The sequence below is a fragment of the Diadema setosum genome, chromosome 15, assembly GCF_964275005.1.
Source record: "Diadema setosum chromosome 15, eeDiaSeto1, whole genome shotgun sequence".
NCBI lineage: Eukaryota > Metazoa > Echinodermata > Echinoidea > Diadematoida > Diadematidae > Diadema > Diadema setosum.
The window spans coordinates 8,510,330-8,526,407 of NC_092699.1; the positions used below are offsets into that span (position 1 = coordinate 8,510,330).

The following is a 16,078-nucleotide window of genomic DNA, read 5'->3' on the forward strand; positions in this document are numbered from 1 at the left end:
AAAATGTGCAATTTACCGAAATGTGCCGCAACATGGTGCATGCTTGGGTTGTATAATGCAGTTTCGCGGACATCAGCTGGTTCGAGTATAATACTCTCCAGCTGATGGATAGAGCTTAGAGTATGAAGTGAGGAAGATGTATCCTGACCAGGTGATGGTGTATTCTGTGTATTCTAAAGGACATGGTGTTTATTAAAGCCTATTGTGATGCAGACGACGCATGTGCAGTTGATTCCATTTCGGCTTGGAGACCAGCCATTATTACAAAGCCGTATAATAGATCTTCTAGTTTCAGATAACATAGTGAGCAGCTGTTTTCTGTGCTCTTTCTAGCTTTCAGTGGTACTGGAAGAGTACGGATTATATCATGGACAGACGCACTCTAACACACACACACACACACACACACACACGCGCACACACACACATTTACACACACACACACACACACACACACACACACACACACACACACACACACAATGTCTCCCATATTTGCAAAGTACGTCAGACATGCACGGTGTTTGCCGAGAACTCAATCACGTACTACACGATATACAAATTCTATTTTGTTATCAGTTCATCTAGTCTGGATTCATAGATCTCAAGATCAAGTGTCCCATGATGGACTTTTGCTCCTGTACAATGTTTCATTAGGGCCATTTTGTAGGCATTATTACCACCCACCCCATTCCAGAAAAAAAAAAAAACAGATTAAAGTAGAAATTATTCTATGTCACTATCGTTGCCAGTCTGGTCAGGAAGTTTTCAAAATTATGCTGTAATTATGCATACACACACACACACACACACACACACTCATTTTCTCATTTATAGTGATGGTAATGACAGTCACGGACGGTGCAATTCATGGTATATATTATCTTTGCTGAAAAATCACAGAAAAAAGCGACAAGATTGCGCATAACGCAGTGCAAGTACTTCATTTCTCAGTCGGAGTAAGGTCCAAAGTGCAGTGTTTTGCCAGGTTAATATTTTAGACAAGTTCTACTTATCTGGTGTCTGGTGTAGTGCAAATAGCCTGTTCTTTGATCGGACGGTAACACAACGGTGGGCTTGACACTCCGTTCTTGTTTTTGATCGTATACTGACTCACATTATTCTTGGAGTGAAGTTAAAACTGCCAAGTAATACTGCAATCATGGCGCTTATGAAGAATGCTGCCCTTATGGGTGTGACAGCCATCTTGGTGGTGTTCCTGCCAAGGTTCTTTCAGACTCCACCACCTGTCATCACAGGGGGATATGTAGCTCCTGGATTTGAAGATGTCCTAGAGGCTTTCAGGTAAGTCGTCTTTAAAAGTTATTCATCTGGCTTCCTGTTTGAAATGAGCATCAGGTTCAATGAGATCATTACGTATTTTTAAAATTCATCTAACCGTCAACACAAACCAAAGGCAGATCTTTTTGTTCCACTGTGAAACGATGAAACAAAGAATACAAAAGGTGCTTTCTCATTGTAAATATTAAAGCACGAAAGCTGACATCTCTCAAAGAAATGAATAAAAAAAGCTGAGTTCTATTCAAAATAATATTGGAGGTTACTGTCATGTAGAATGCTGTATAAACTCTAAGCATAAAAAGAAATATTAAAAAAAATATTAAATTTACAATTATCTGCTTACTTCTTGAAAGTACCAGAATGTTGAGAACTATCCCGATCTGAATCTATGAATATTTCAAGTCAGATTAGTTGACAGCTTCCAAGGGCTAAAAGGGGCTGTGAAATGATCTGATACCGTGTCAGGAACAAGAACGGACTGAATCAACTCTTTTCATCCTGATCCTATAAAAGTACACTCCAATAAAGATAATAATACGCCCCTTAGCATTAGACTTCAGCAGCTATACACCCAAGAGAAAGGAGAAAAGATCAGCATGTGCAGTAGAAGAAATAATTAAAAGCACAAGGAAGCAGACACTGAAATGTAGGCATGTGAATGAATGAGGAACAGAAAGACGTCGATCATATTCCGTATAGTTGATCTTTAATGATTCAAATAATCTCGAATGAATTAAATCTTTTATACAGAGCGAACTTTGAGAGTGGTCGAGATCCCCGTACAGGAGGAGCGGCATTTGCTGCCTATCATCGGGGGAAGAAAGTCGTCGACATTTGGGGTGGATTCGCGGATTATGAGAGCAAGCAGAAATGGCGACAAGATACCATCTCCATTTTCTTCTCATCAACGAAAGGTAAATTCCATTTTTTTTTAATTATTGCACACGTTACAGTTTCATACATGATGATTGTGGTAAACCTGTGACTTGCTACAGAAATGGGAAGAAGCTTAGTCGAAAATATACTGCGGTGAGATTTATCACTATAGCACAAAGACAGACGTGAAACGACACAATTAATGATAAGGCGATGTCAGGTGTTTGTGTTCTTACTTGTGTAGCAAGAAAAACAGAAAGGAATTGAAGAATAGTAGAAATAGTATTCCCCGTGACCTGTATGCATAAGGTACTTTCATTATACACAATATATTCTAATAAGCCAGTTTGGGGTTCCACTTTGAGAAGGAAAGGTCATTTTTATCAACAAGGTATGTTTGCCTTTAAATTCGCTGTCATATACTGATTATTTAGAGTGCAGTGTCGTTCTACACAGGCAAAGTCTGGAGATGGGAGGTGGGGGTGGGGGGTGGGCAACGGGGGGGGGGGGGGGAGGATTTCACAACATCAAGGTGAACTTAGTTTACGCAAAGCCATTCTTATTCCCACATTGATAACTCTCAATATCAGTTAGTTCACTCCGGCCCTTATCTCCTTGAAGTCAGGAGTGGAGCTGCAGAATGTTCTACATTGTAGAAACGAAGAGGAGGGAGGGACGGAAAGAATAGAAAACTTACTGAACCTCGTGGGGTCAAGAAACAAAGCCCTTGCACATTTCCATCCCTTCCCTCCTTGCCGGGGAACAGAAAGTGGTGGAGTTCGTACAGTGCTCATGGGTTGTCATTTTTTTCAGGTTTTGGGATACCCCCAAGCCACTACCACCCCCCCCCCCCCGCACACACACAATCTGCGCCCCCCCCCCCCCCCCCCATACTGTACCACTGTGTTGCACTGGTTTCCTTTGAAGCAACGGATAATTTCAAACTAGTTTTGTTTGTCTATAAAATCCTCAACAATCAAGCTCCGAAATATCTAGACGCCTGTTTGACTTTATATACACCTACTGAAAATTTTGGGTCATCTATTGATTCGCTTCGTCTCACATACTCTGTTACTCGCACCTTATCCGGTGATAGGACAGTTACTGTGTCTGCTTCAAAGCACTGGAACAATTTACCACTTACCGTTAGACAGTCTCCATCAGTCAGTGTTTTCAAAAGAGCCTTGAAAACACATCTTTTTTAGTAGCAACTAGTTCGTAGCTGTAACATTTATCCAATTATTACACATACTGTCGTACATGTTTTGAATTGATTGTAAGCGCTTTGGGCCTTGTGGGAAAAGCGCACTATAAATAATAGTAATAATAATAATAATAATGATAATATATTAATAATAAAAATAATAATATAATAATAATAATAATAATAATAATAACAATAATAATAATAAAGGAGATTAATACTTCAAGCCTTATTTCATGGATTGTAATGATTTCTTTCCCCCGATGTAGGAGTTGCATCAGTGTGCATCGCCATGCTTGTAGATCGAGGTTTGCTGGACTACAACAAACCAGTGGCCCACTACTGGCCGGAATTCGCACAGAAGGGCAAAGAGAAGATTACCGTCAAACACATGATGGAGCATAAGGTCATTAAACTTTTCTATACTGAAACCTGAAGTGTCTACTTAGAGGGATTGTACAGTTTGGTTGGGGATGGGGCTTGATATTTTCTACTTTTTTATGACGATTTTTTTTTTTTGGAGATGATGAGAAACCTCTCGTGAAATAGGAAGAAATATATCATTCTAAGAAGAATTCAAAGTTTATTGAATGTAAGTTGGTTTTGAAATTGCTGATATATCAACAACAACAACAACACACACACAAAAAAAAAAACAATCCAGGACCCACCTTTTATAAGGATTGCTTAGTTTTACTCTGTTTTTGGATGTCTCAGCCACTTCAAAACCAATTTTCATCAAATAAAGTTGTATTCCTCTTAAAATGGTATGCTTTTCAACATTTCATCACGTGGTTACTTAGTATCTCGCAAAAAAAGTTAAAAGCTGAAATCTCACGCCAACCAATACTATACCATCCTTACAAGGAAAAGATCTCTCAAAGGGAAATTTCTGAAACATTTAAAAAGTTGGTGTGGTAAGTAAGAGTTAAATTCTATAGAAACAACAGTGAAAGATTTATAAAAATCTGATGGCAATTGAATTTGTAAGTTAAAATCGTACTGAAAAATTAGGTGCAAACGAGTACATTATATTTGTTTTTTAAACACACATTCGCAAACAAACTTAAAAGAATGTGCAATTGAGAATGACGCTAAATTTTACAATGTAGATAATGATTATCGTGCTATTACATCCTATCGATTGTATCCATTCTTACGTGAATTATTCTCATAAAATGGCATGTATGATATGTGATTGACACATATAGTTTTACTTACCCTTCCAAGGCGGGGCTTTTTATATCCGCACCACCTGGTTTGAGCCTGGACTTGCTACAAGACGTTGCCAAGGCGGGTGAACTCATGGCAAAAACAGAGCCACAATGGGAGTATGATGGCCACACCCATGGTTACCATGGTTTCACATTTGGACCACTAGCCAATGAGCTTTTGCGGCGAGTTGACCCTCAACATCGAACTCTGGGACAGTTTTTCAAAGAGGAGATAGCAGGGCCTTTCGGTAATGTCCATTAATAAATATGTCCAGTCAGTCAAGTGATTTCTTATCAAGAGACGATGGACGAGATGCTTTATCTTGGTTATTCCGAAAGTTCGTTGATTGGAAAATGAAATAAATTTCGTTATTCCAAATGTTCATTATTCTGAAACACACAATTTCTCATTAGGCCAATTTAAAGGTTCATTATCCGAAAAGAGCGGGTTCGTTTAGCCATACATTTGAGGCATTGTTCAGAAGGTTCGTTAATTGGAAAGTCAAATAAGGTTCGTTATCGTTATGCCGAAGGTTTCTGAATATGAAACTCAAGTATAAAGGATCGTATTTCCGTATTAGGTACGTTTCTCCCAAATTACACACACAAAAAAGTTCGTTGTGCCGGAGGTTTGTTAGTCCGAAAATAAAAAGTACCTATACTTACAAATCTTCGGAATTAGGTACTTTATTTCGTTTTCGGCTTCACGAATCTTATTTCAATTTCGGAATAACGAACCTTCGGAATCACGAACTGTAACCGAAGAAATGAGGGTGGGGGACGGTAAACAGTGGTTAAAACGATTGAATAAGATAGAGAGAGAGGGGGGATTTGTGTTCTTTGCCGCCAGTTGAGTTATCATAACGGAAAGTCTTTTATGAGTATTCCCAATAAGTACCCACTCCTACAGTAACTCATAATATCATAATTATTCATATCTCCTTTGATGGAAATGGTCTTTCTTGATTTCCCGCTGCTATTAGCGCCAAATTTACCATTGTGCAGTACACGTGCGTAAAGGTGATTGCGTTTCATACCTATAATCAAGTCCTTGGCCAAGACTCATTCACTGTTCAAACTTTTTTTAATCCTTGCGTTTAAAAGTGCAATGTCTATATGCCTTCACAAGCATACAAGCACCCTCTTGCACGAAACATGCACATTTTTTTTTTTTTTTTTCATGGGCTAATGCTGTTTAAATCTATTTTTCTTTCAGGCATAGATTTCCACGTCGGTCTTCCATTCGAAAGCAACCACCGTGTAGCCCGTCTTCTTGTGGACCGTCGCCCGATATTCTTACAACTCCTGGACAGTATACAGACCTCGGCTGGAAGACAAACTATACTTCATATGATAAACTCGAACGCCATTGGAGAAATCCTGGACAATGTGAATGAAATGGCAGATGTACGTATACATGAACATCCTCCCCCTCCCCCTACAACACACACACACACACATACACACACACAATATAGCAAAGGTCGAGGATGTGAAGTTTGTATACAAGCGTTCTTTGCCCCGCTCTTTGTCACACCCTCGACTTTTTTTCTGTTTAGAAAACTCGATGTAAGATCGCACTGCAATATTGTTACAGATCTGGTCATATTATGTCGCAATACAAAAAAGCCCTATACCAGCTAACTCCATCACTCCCGAGTCTCCATATTTGTTCCCCTTACGTGGGGTCGACCCCCACCCCTCCCGTCCATCTCTCGTTATATACAGGAAGTTGTGTTATCTTATTCCTTAAATTATCAAAGAACTGATTCGTACATACACCACAATATCTACATAGTTCGTATTTTTTTCCTCATTTTCGTCAGATTTTTTTGTTGAACCAGATTCTATCGACATTCATTTTATTTATTATTTATTTATTTATTTATTTATTTATTTTTTTTTTTTTGGGGGGGGGGGCTACTATTAGTTGAGATGTCTGTTTTGTACAATGTCTAATTCTCATTTGCTCTACTCTGCATGTTCATAAATACGTCTTTTTCTGGGCAGTGTATTGCTAATTATATTTGTGTGGTTTTTTTTAATTATGTTATATTTATATTGTTTTTTAATACGTCCTTCGATGTTTTCTTTTGTTGTTTGGTTAATTTAAGATGATGATCATCACTGATAGCGCTTAACTACCGACAAGAGAATATTCTTAGCTTCAACTTCAAAACACGAAGAAAGTCATTTGCATGGAATATAAACTCTAGAGGTTTAGGCATGCCACGATGTATGCATTCACACACACTCTCTGTACACCATTCATTATAAGCATTTGTCATTTGACATTTTGAAGTTTTGCTAATTTCTGCAAACAGTTCTTGTACAGTGGATATGACTATGCAAATGAATAAGCTAACACGTTATACCCTAACAATTTTCCATGATCGTGTACCAAAAAGAAATGACGAAAATTCAATTTTTCTGTCATTGAAGTCTGAAACATGATGCTATTCCTGGTTGATTAACTTCAGAATAGTGATCAGTTAGAGATACGAGGATTTCAGTATCGGGCATATTGCGTTTGAATGAAAAAAAAAAACCCTGGAAACTTCAAAATTTTATGTACAAACTACATGGTAAGTTGTGAGGGGATGACATGCTCACTTTTCCATTTGCATATTCATATTGAGTGTTCAAGAACTGTTCCCCCCCCCCCCAAAAAAAAAGCGATACTTCAAAATGTCATAACTTCCTTATTTTTCCGATTTCGATCAAAATATTTTAATATTTCACTCTTCCTTATCAGACTAACTTATATTTGGACTTGATTTCCCTTTAAATTGTTTTCATCACTACATCTTCCACTTCACCTGTAACATAATCACCCACTTCGCTTCACCTACATCAAAATGATACATATCTGACGGGCAAACTGCTTGACGGCAGGGCCCAAATAAAACTCAATAACAACGAAAAGAGAGCATTAAAAACGTTTGTGTCTTTTGGACAGTTCGGAGTCTTTAACGATCCCGCGTACAGAGCCATCGAATTGCCTTCAGCCAACGGTATCGGGTCTGCGGCTGGACTTGCAAAGGTGCGTATGAAAAAAAAAAAAATGACGGCTATGTAGAAAACGTGGTGCTATCTGCACTAAATATGCTAAAGTGATCAGTATGAATGGATATGATTATTTCCATGGTGTAAAATGCCAAATAGGAAATAATTTAGGTATGAATCCAAAGTTTATTTGATAAAAAAATGGTTTTGAAATGGATAAGATATATAAAACAAAGTTATCCTTATCAAAGGTGAGACCCACTTTCTATATATTAGGATTGCATCGTTTTACTATATTATTTGATATCTTATCCATTTCAAACCCTTTTTTATAGAATCGTATGCTTTTCAACATTTCATATAGTGATTTTTAAGTAAATGTCACAAAATTTAAAAGCTAAAATTGTCACCTAATGAATATTTTACTATCCCTTTAAGCTTCTCTATTTTGCACTTACAAATAAATTACTTAACCAAGCTGGAAATTTGACCAGTAATTTAATGTATATATATAGGCCTACATATATATATATATATAATTTATATATATATAAATATATATATATTTATATCCAGCATTTCCGTATACTTACAATATTTTGTAACTTTATCTTTATTATGTATTATGATGTTTCTGTACAATATTTTATATGTTTCTATTAGAAATGGGAAAATGAATGAATTAATGAAAGAATGAATATATGAAATATATATGTCTATTTCCGATTTGGATCAAATGTTCTTCTGTTTTCCAGCTCTACGGAATATTTCATCTGGTGGCATAGACCCAGTTACTAACAGAACGCTGCTGTCGAAGGAGAGAATCGACGATTTTCAGAATTTCGAGCCTCCTTCTGTCGACAGAACTCTTGGTCTTCCTCTCTCCTTCAGTCGCGGGATGATGAAAATTGATCAATTTGTGGTATGTTGCTGTAAAAGATGATCCATGTTGCTTATAAAATCAAACCTGTCTATAGCGGCCACTCATGGGACACGAAAAAGTGACCGTTATAGACAGATGACTGCTATAACCAGGGTCGTTGACTTTTCCCTCTAAGGAATAGTTTAATGGTCGTATACGGAAGGTGACTGCAGCTATATAGATAGGTGGTCACTAAGGTAGGATTGACTGTAACTGTTTTCGTATTTGAACACAATGACACTCCCGCAGTTTTATAGTATGTTATTTCTTTTCAAGTCAAATCCTCAACGAAACACCTCGTTCCACACAATATCGGTTCATAATTTCTCCGCTTTTCCGCACCTTGATTGGCTAATGTTTGAATTACACAGCTTTATTTTTTTTTTACAACCCTCTCTAAACAATTCTGACCTAACTGATTTTCGTACATGATACCCTCGCTATTGTTATTTGAAGAGTCAAAGTAATGATGTATAACATCACGATAGCTATTTCAAAGGTGAACATTCCTTTGCTATAAAAGGTTATATTTTGTTACCCTATATAAATTTCACACTTCTTTTTACATACCTGAACTCATATGCCCGGGATCAAGTTATGATTTGATACGTCAACTGACCTGGCATTTTCCTTCTTTTTGTAGGACGGAGTGACAATGTTTGGGCACCCAGGAGCCGGCGGACAACACGGCTGTGCAGACCGGGGCATCAGTTGGATTCGCCTACCTCAGTAGCACCATGCTTCCATACCTTATCGGTGAAGATCCTCGGTCTAATCAGCTCGTCCAGAGTCTGTATAGATGTGTCCAAAAGCTTGAAAATCAATAATTATGAAGGGTTTTTTTTTTATTACCATTAATACAAATTTTTCTCTTTTTTTTTTTGAAACCAGGTGCAGGTGTCTGTAGCTTCCCTTCATCACATTTATCGAAATATTTCACAACGTAATACGCAACCAACCATGGATTGACATGAATATTTGGGCATACAAGAATTGGTAAAATGTATAATATTTGTGAAAATCGCCGAGGCATCCATATTATCGGAGGACGAGTTTCGGTAAACAATTAAAGAACACAATAGAAATAAAATATCCTTGAATCAGCTTGAGACAACACAACAAGGAATAGCTTCATGATTTAAGCTAAATGGGATAAAGGACAGTTCAACTTGATAGACATGTGTATTGACTCAGTGTGTGCAGCAATATTAGTAGAACTCGTCAGTGAAAGTTTGAGGAAAATCTAACAATCCCTTCAAAGGTTAGCCATTTTTGAATTTTTTTTCTTTTTTTTGCCACCATCGCTAGGGATGAAGGGGGAGGCCCCCGAAAATTTGGATTTTTGAATTAAAATTGGTATTTAATGCATTCCTCTATTGTGACATTATTATTGCTATTTCTATTACTGCCAATACGCGGAGCAATTACAATATATATATATATATATATATATATATATATATATATATATATATATATATATATACCTGGAAGGTGAAGTGGGCTCAGCCTCCTATGTTGTGGGTGCTGCATTTTCTTTATGTATAGGTGTGACGGAGGAATGACTGCTCGCAGACGTTGCAGTATGTTCACTATATAGCCTTTATTTCCCCGAGCTTTCGACCGGTCCTTTTCAAGGGCTTGGGACGTAAGCGCAAAAGCAGAAAAGCAACAATTTGCATACGTTTGAAGAGAATAAGGCAAAAACAAGGGAAAATAAAAAAGCCAAAAGAAAATCAAAAGAAAATCAAACGGAATATCGACAGTAACATGACAGTAACAACGGAGCGGCAATGTTATGACATACACTGGCAGTGAAAATAATGGAACAGTAGTAGCAGTATAGTATGAATAAGCAATAACAGCAGTAATGATTGCAATGATATAATTGAAATACATCAACCAACATAGGTGGAACCGTATAAATCAAAGCACATTGGTTACCTTTTAGGGCTTTGGGGATATGCCTGCTGTGTTTGGTATCAGTGGGCTGATGAATGTGAGGGGTTCGCCAAACATGATGTGGGGGTAGTGAAGTGTGAGGGTGAAATTGGACTTTTTTGGGACTTTGATGGCGCTAAGAACTTGAAACTTTCACAGATTAATCATTACACTCAACTTCGGTATACATTTTGCCCATGATCATGCAGTGAATGTGTGCGTGCAGTAAAACGCACACAAACTGTATATACTCGTATATATATATATATATATATATATATATATAGCAATGATAATGTCACAACAGAGAAATGCATTAAATGCCAATCTTGATTTTAATGAAATCAAGATTGGCATTTAATGCATTTCTCTGTTGTGACATTATTATTGCTATTTCTAGTACTGCCAATACGCGGAGCAACGCAATATTATGTACATGTATGTAATCATATAGGTACAGTGTATATGAAATATACATAATGGTATACATATATGTTCAAGGGCGCCGGAAGCGGGGGGGCAGGGGTGGCACTTGCCCCCCCAAACAAAATGTTGGGGGGGCAAAACGAGTTTTTGCCCCCCCCCCAAAGTGCCCCTGTAACAAATAATTAATCACTGATTTTAAAGACCAAAATGAACAATAAAGGCGTATTTCTTGTCTAAATGTTATAATTTCATAACTGAAAATGCAAAATTTTCGCCCCTAACGGGGCGAAAGTGCACTAACAACATACATTATTGTATCTATACACTATTAGTAACTTATGAGTAAATTTTGTGTATAGATGGTAGCCTCGTGTCTCGAGTGTGCCCGCTGAAACATACCTTTAGTAAACTTTACATATTTCATTTTCTTCTTTGCTTTCTAGTAGTATAAGAATATTTTTTATTGTTCGAACGATGCGATCACGTTTAAGCTTTTAATGAGTACATTTCAGATAAATTGCAAAATGAAAGTGGCTCGCTCTATAAAAGCGACTTTTATACTCTGTTTGTACAAAAAGTCCTACCGTGGGAGGGGGTATCCCCCTCCCACACCCTCCCCGCTCGGTCGCTTCGCTCCCTCGACAAGGATCTCACAACATCACATAATAATACCCCGTATGTTAAGATCATGGTCCTTCCAACTGATTTTTTTCAATATGTTAATTCCATAGAAATTTGCTTTTAAATGTTCTATAAAGGCGACTTTTATACTCTGTTTTTACAAAAAGTCCCTACCGTGGGAGGGGGTATCCCCCCTCCCACACCCTCCCCCCGCTCGGTCGCTTCGCTCCCTCGACGAGGATCTCGCACCATCACATTATTACTGTACTCCCGTATGTTATGATCATAGTCCTTCCAACTGATTTTTTCAACATGTTAATTCCCCAGAAATTTGCTTTAAATTCTCTATAAACGCGACTTTTATACTGTGTTTTTACAAAAGTCCCCACCGTGGGAGGGGGTATCCCCCCTCCCACACCCTCCCCTGCTCGGTCGCTTCGCTCCCTCGCCGAGGATCTCACACCATCACATTATTATGTACTCCCGTATGTAATAATCACAGTCCTTCGCACTGATTATTTTCACCATGTTTAATACCTTAGAAATTGGTCTATAAACGCGACTTTTGTACCCTGTTTTACAAAAGCTCCCTACAGTGGGGGGGGGGGGGGGGGGGGAATTCCCCTTTCCACCCCCCCCCCCCCCCCCGCTCACGCGCCGAGGATCTCACATCGTCACAATGTGCCCCCGTTGAGATTTTGCCCCCCAAACCAGAAGTGTTCCGGCGCGCTTGTATATGTTTATATATATATATGTGTGTGTGTGTGTGTGTGTGTGTGTGTGTGTGTGCATGCGTGTGTGTGTGTGCATGCGTGTGTGTGTGTGTCTCTTTCGAGTAAGCTTAATACACAGATAGGATCACGACTATGATTTTTATCCTGATACAGAGAATTAATCAACCGAATTTAGCGTCATTATTTTAAGAAGTGTCTACCTCTTACTCTTAAAAAGTCCAAAAATAAACCCTGTACACTTTTTGATGGTAATTATTATTTCATTAATCAAAACATAGCTATAGAGCAGTAATCTAAACCGTATTACTGCACACACACACACACACACACACACACACACACACACACACAAAATAATACATACCCCAATTTGGATACAGATAACAACTTTTAGGTCTTATATCTTCAGCACAGTAAATAGAATATGAGATTAAAAAAAAAAAAACACTCTTTCTTTCCTTTTCAGCTGTTGAAGGGGAGGAAGGGGGGAGATTAAAAAGAAAAAAAACTGATATATCAGACATATCAGCATATTGTACAAAGATGGATGTTCCCGTACATTTCAATTTCGCGAATTTTGCGGGATAAAAGATTCGCCAAATCAAAATGCACCCGAAAGTTTTTGCCTGCACTTTATGCATTGAATGTCAGTGGCAATTCTCGAAAATTTCATGCTGCGAAAAAAGCCGTCGGCTCCAATCCGCGAAAATTTCTTGCCCCGAATATGATTATCGTGTTTCAAAGTATAGGCCGTGTAGTAAACGAAGATTTCCCTATTGCAAGTTTTGATGCATCACAGCGTCAGTTTCATGTAAAAGAAACATTGTCTTCAAGTATTAAAAGGAACCAAAGAAAAGATTAAAGGAATAAAGAATGGGGAATCAAAATCAAGATGTTGATTGCAAAAATCGAATGCTGTGGTGAAAAAATAACAGGACATGCTATCAATGTATTATGCTTGACTGGTATTATGCATAATTGAAGGGTCGGTGCAATATAGTGCGAACCCACACTTTTGTCAAAATTGAGTTACATGCATTTTCATAATTCTTATCCATCACTCTAACCTCCGTGAAAATATCATATTTGAATTCAACCAATAAGATGGTAAAAAAATGCATACATTCATGTTTTATTAATTTACAATGTATGGACTTTCCAAAGATTCAACAAAGATTATCTCAAAATGACAATTGTGTGGGTTAGCACTATATTGCACCGACCCCTTCAATTACTTGAACTTCAAGTATTTCAAAGTTTATATTAAAAGCGCCATTACCAATCTCCCTCCTTACAAACACATGCATGCAGGCACCACACACACCACATAAATAAAGGCTAAACGCAGACAGGCACTGTACCTTCAACAATTTGTTTGCACACTGTCTTATACATTGTTTGTAAAACCAGAATTTTGCGAGGAGTCAAGAATCGCGAGAGTAAAATGCATATTATGAAAAAAAATTTCCTACCCAAAGCACTGAATGCCAGTGGAAATTTACGATACAAAGTTTCATGTCGTGAAACATCTCTGTTTCCCGAAAGTTTTTGGTTTTACAGTAATATCAATGCAGTGCTATCTCCATCCATCGTCCCAGCAACAAAAGCTACTGTACTCCGAGTTCCGTCAGTCTGTGGTCCCATCAGCTCGTGTATGCAGCAACAGATGGCGCAATTATAGAATGGCGCCGCCGCTACACTGCACTACAACACTACAGCCGCTGCAGATTCTAGCACGAGATAGTAAAGCAAGAACGACGAGCTTGTGATCATAATGATCTGATAAAGATTTACTACCCCTTCCTATAGCGACACTGCTGGGGGTGAGAACAATATCAAATTTTCTTGATTCTGTTGCTTCACTTCTGTTTCGATCAAAGCTAATGTTTTCGTGTGATTTTACTGAGTATCCGTTTTGGGGCAAGGTTGTCATCAGTGTTTGATATGACCAGATATGACAGTGTAGAGATTATGTTGATGGGAGGCATTGATATGTTTGTTTGCTTCATTCGGGTGAAATTAGTAGTGATTTAAATTCACGTCACAAGAATACATTTTGATAGTAAGAATATTTTCCTTGTTCAGGGTCATGGTTGCTGCAATATCCTGACCTGTGCACGATAAAGAAGTCTTATTTTGTATTCATTTACTATAATGTTTGAAATGAGTCAAGCTAAAATATCATCATCTTAATTCTCATAAAGGGTAACACGCACGCTCACACACACACATACACACACACACAAATTATATATATATATATATATATATATATATATATATATATATATATATATATATATATATATATATATATCAGGGCTCGACACTAACGGTGGCCCGGTGGCCCGGGGCCACCAAAAACGCACATCGGGCCACTAAAATTTCAGAAATGAAGACTTTGGTGGCCTGATCGGGCCACCAAAAAAGGACGGATGTTTGCCTTTGGGCCAACAAAAATAAAAGTTAGTGTGGAGCCCTGTATATATATATATATATATACATGTTCAGATTGTCAGAACAATCTCTACGACCTTGTTGTTCCTAACGGCTAAGTTTCATATTATGATTTCCTACACTATGTTATCAAGTAAATTCATTGTTTTGTGATAGGGAAGAGTTAGTAGGCCCCTGTATACAATTACTGTAGATGGAAGTAATTTCGGCAAACCGAAACTGACATGCTTGACTGATTATGTAAAGTTTGGTCTCTACTGGTTGGGTTCCTTCTCAATAACAGAAAATTGTGATTACAATACGTTGTAATATAGTAAAGATAAGAATGATAATAATGAAAATAACAATTATTATCATCACCATAAATCTTATCTTATTAGTCTGTTGCTGTTGTTGTTGATGATGATGATGATGATGATTATCATAATCATCATCATATTCATTAGTAGTATAGTATAGTAGTAGTAGTAGTGATAGTAGTAGAAGTAGTAGCATTATCCATTATCAAAATATTACTGAATTCTTTTACCAAATAACATAGGACTGTCAAAATGCTTACATCAAAATATAAACAACTAAGTCATAAATATTTTCTTACATTGTTTCACAGCACACACACACACACACACACGCACACAAAACAAATATCTTTGTACAATACTGATGTTTAATTCAGCAGTCAACATTATCAAACATTATTTCGTCATTAGTTTCCAAAGTGGGCGAATGAGTGTTTCGTTACCTCAACACAATACAGGCGCAGCATTCAGAATGGAATTCATTATAATCACGATAATACTGAAATGGCTTTCAGCGATATGGATTTCAAAGGTGTACCTTTTTTCTAATTCGCTTGCTTTCCCAAATTGATTATAATGCTTATATGATATCTCATCGTCAGGGCTTTTGGCAGCTTCTTTTTCTTACGGAGGATTTGATTCTTGGAAACGACGCAAGAAAGATGATAATGGAGAATTGTTTGTTTTTCCTGTCATTTCGTTGGTTCCGTCTTTTGTGCGTAGAATTTTGTTCGTCTGCATTTGCAAAAACAAAATAAGGTGAATGGAGAAAATATATTTCTCTGTAAATTCTACACGGTCTTTCGAATTTTGGAAGCGATCGGAAGTAATATATGGAATATTACAAATAATGTTATTATCACCATTATTATTCAATTTTATGGCTTGAAGTTTACACATCATGAACAGAGTTTTCAGAGCTTTTTCTTTCATCTCTGCCCCCCCCCCCCCCTCTCTCTCTCTCTCACTTTCACTAAGCGCGGTAATTAGAATATCGCACCAGTCGAATGGTCGGCAACATGATTTTTCAATATTTTCTACTCGCCCGTTCTCAGTCCCCTGGCTGCCATTATGCC

At 37.6% G+C, this 16,078-nt stretch overlaps 1 pseudogene; it reads left to right on the top strand.

The window, feature by feature from the left end:
• Positions 1-1,129: 1,129 nt before the first annotated feature.
• LOC140239215 (beta-lactamase domain-containing protein 2-like) lies at positions 1,130-9,351 on the top strand (annotated as a pseudogene).
• The last annotated feature ends 6,727 nt before the right edge of the window (positions 9,352-16,078 follow it).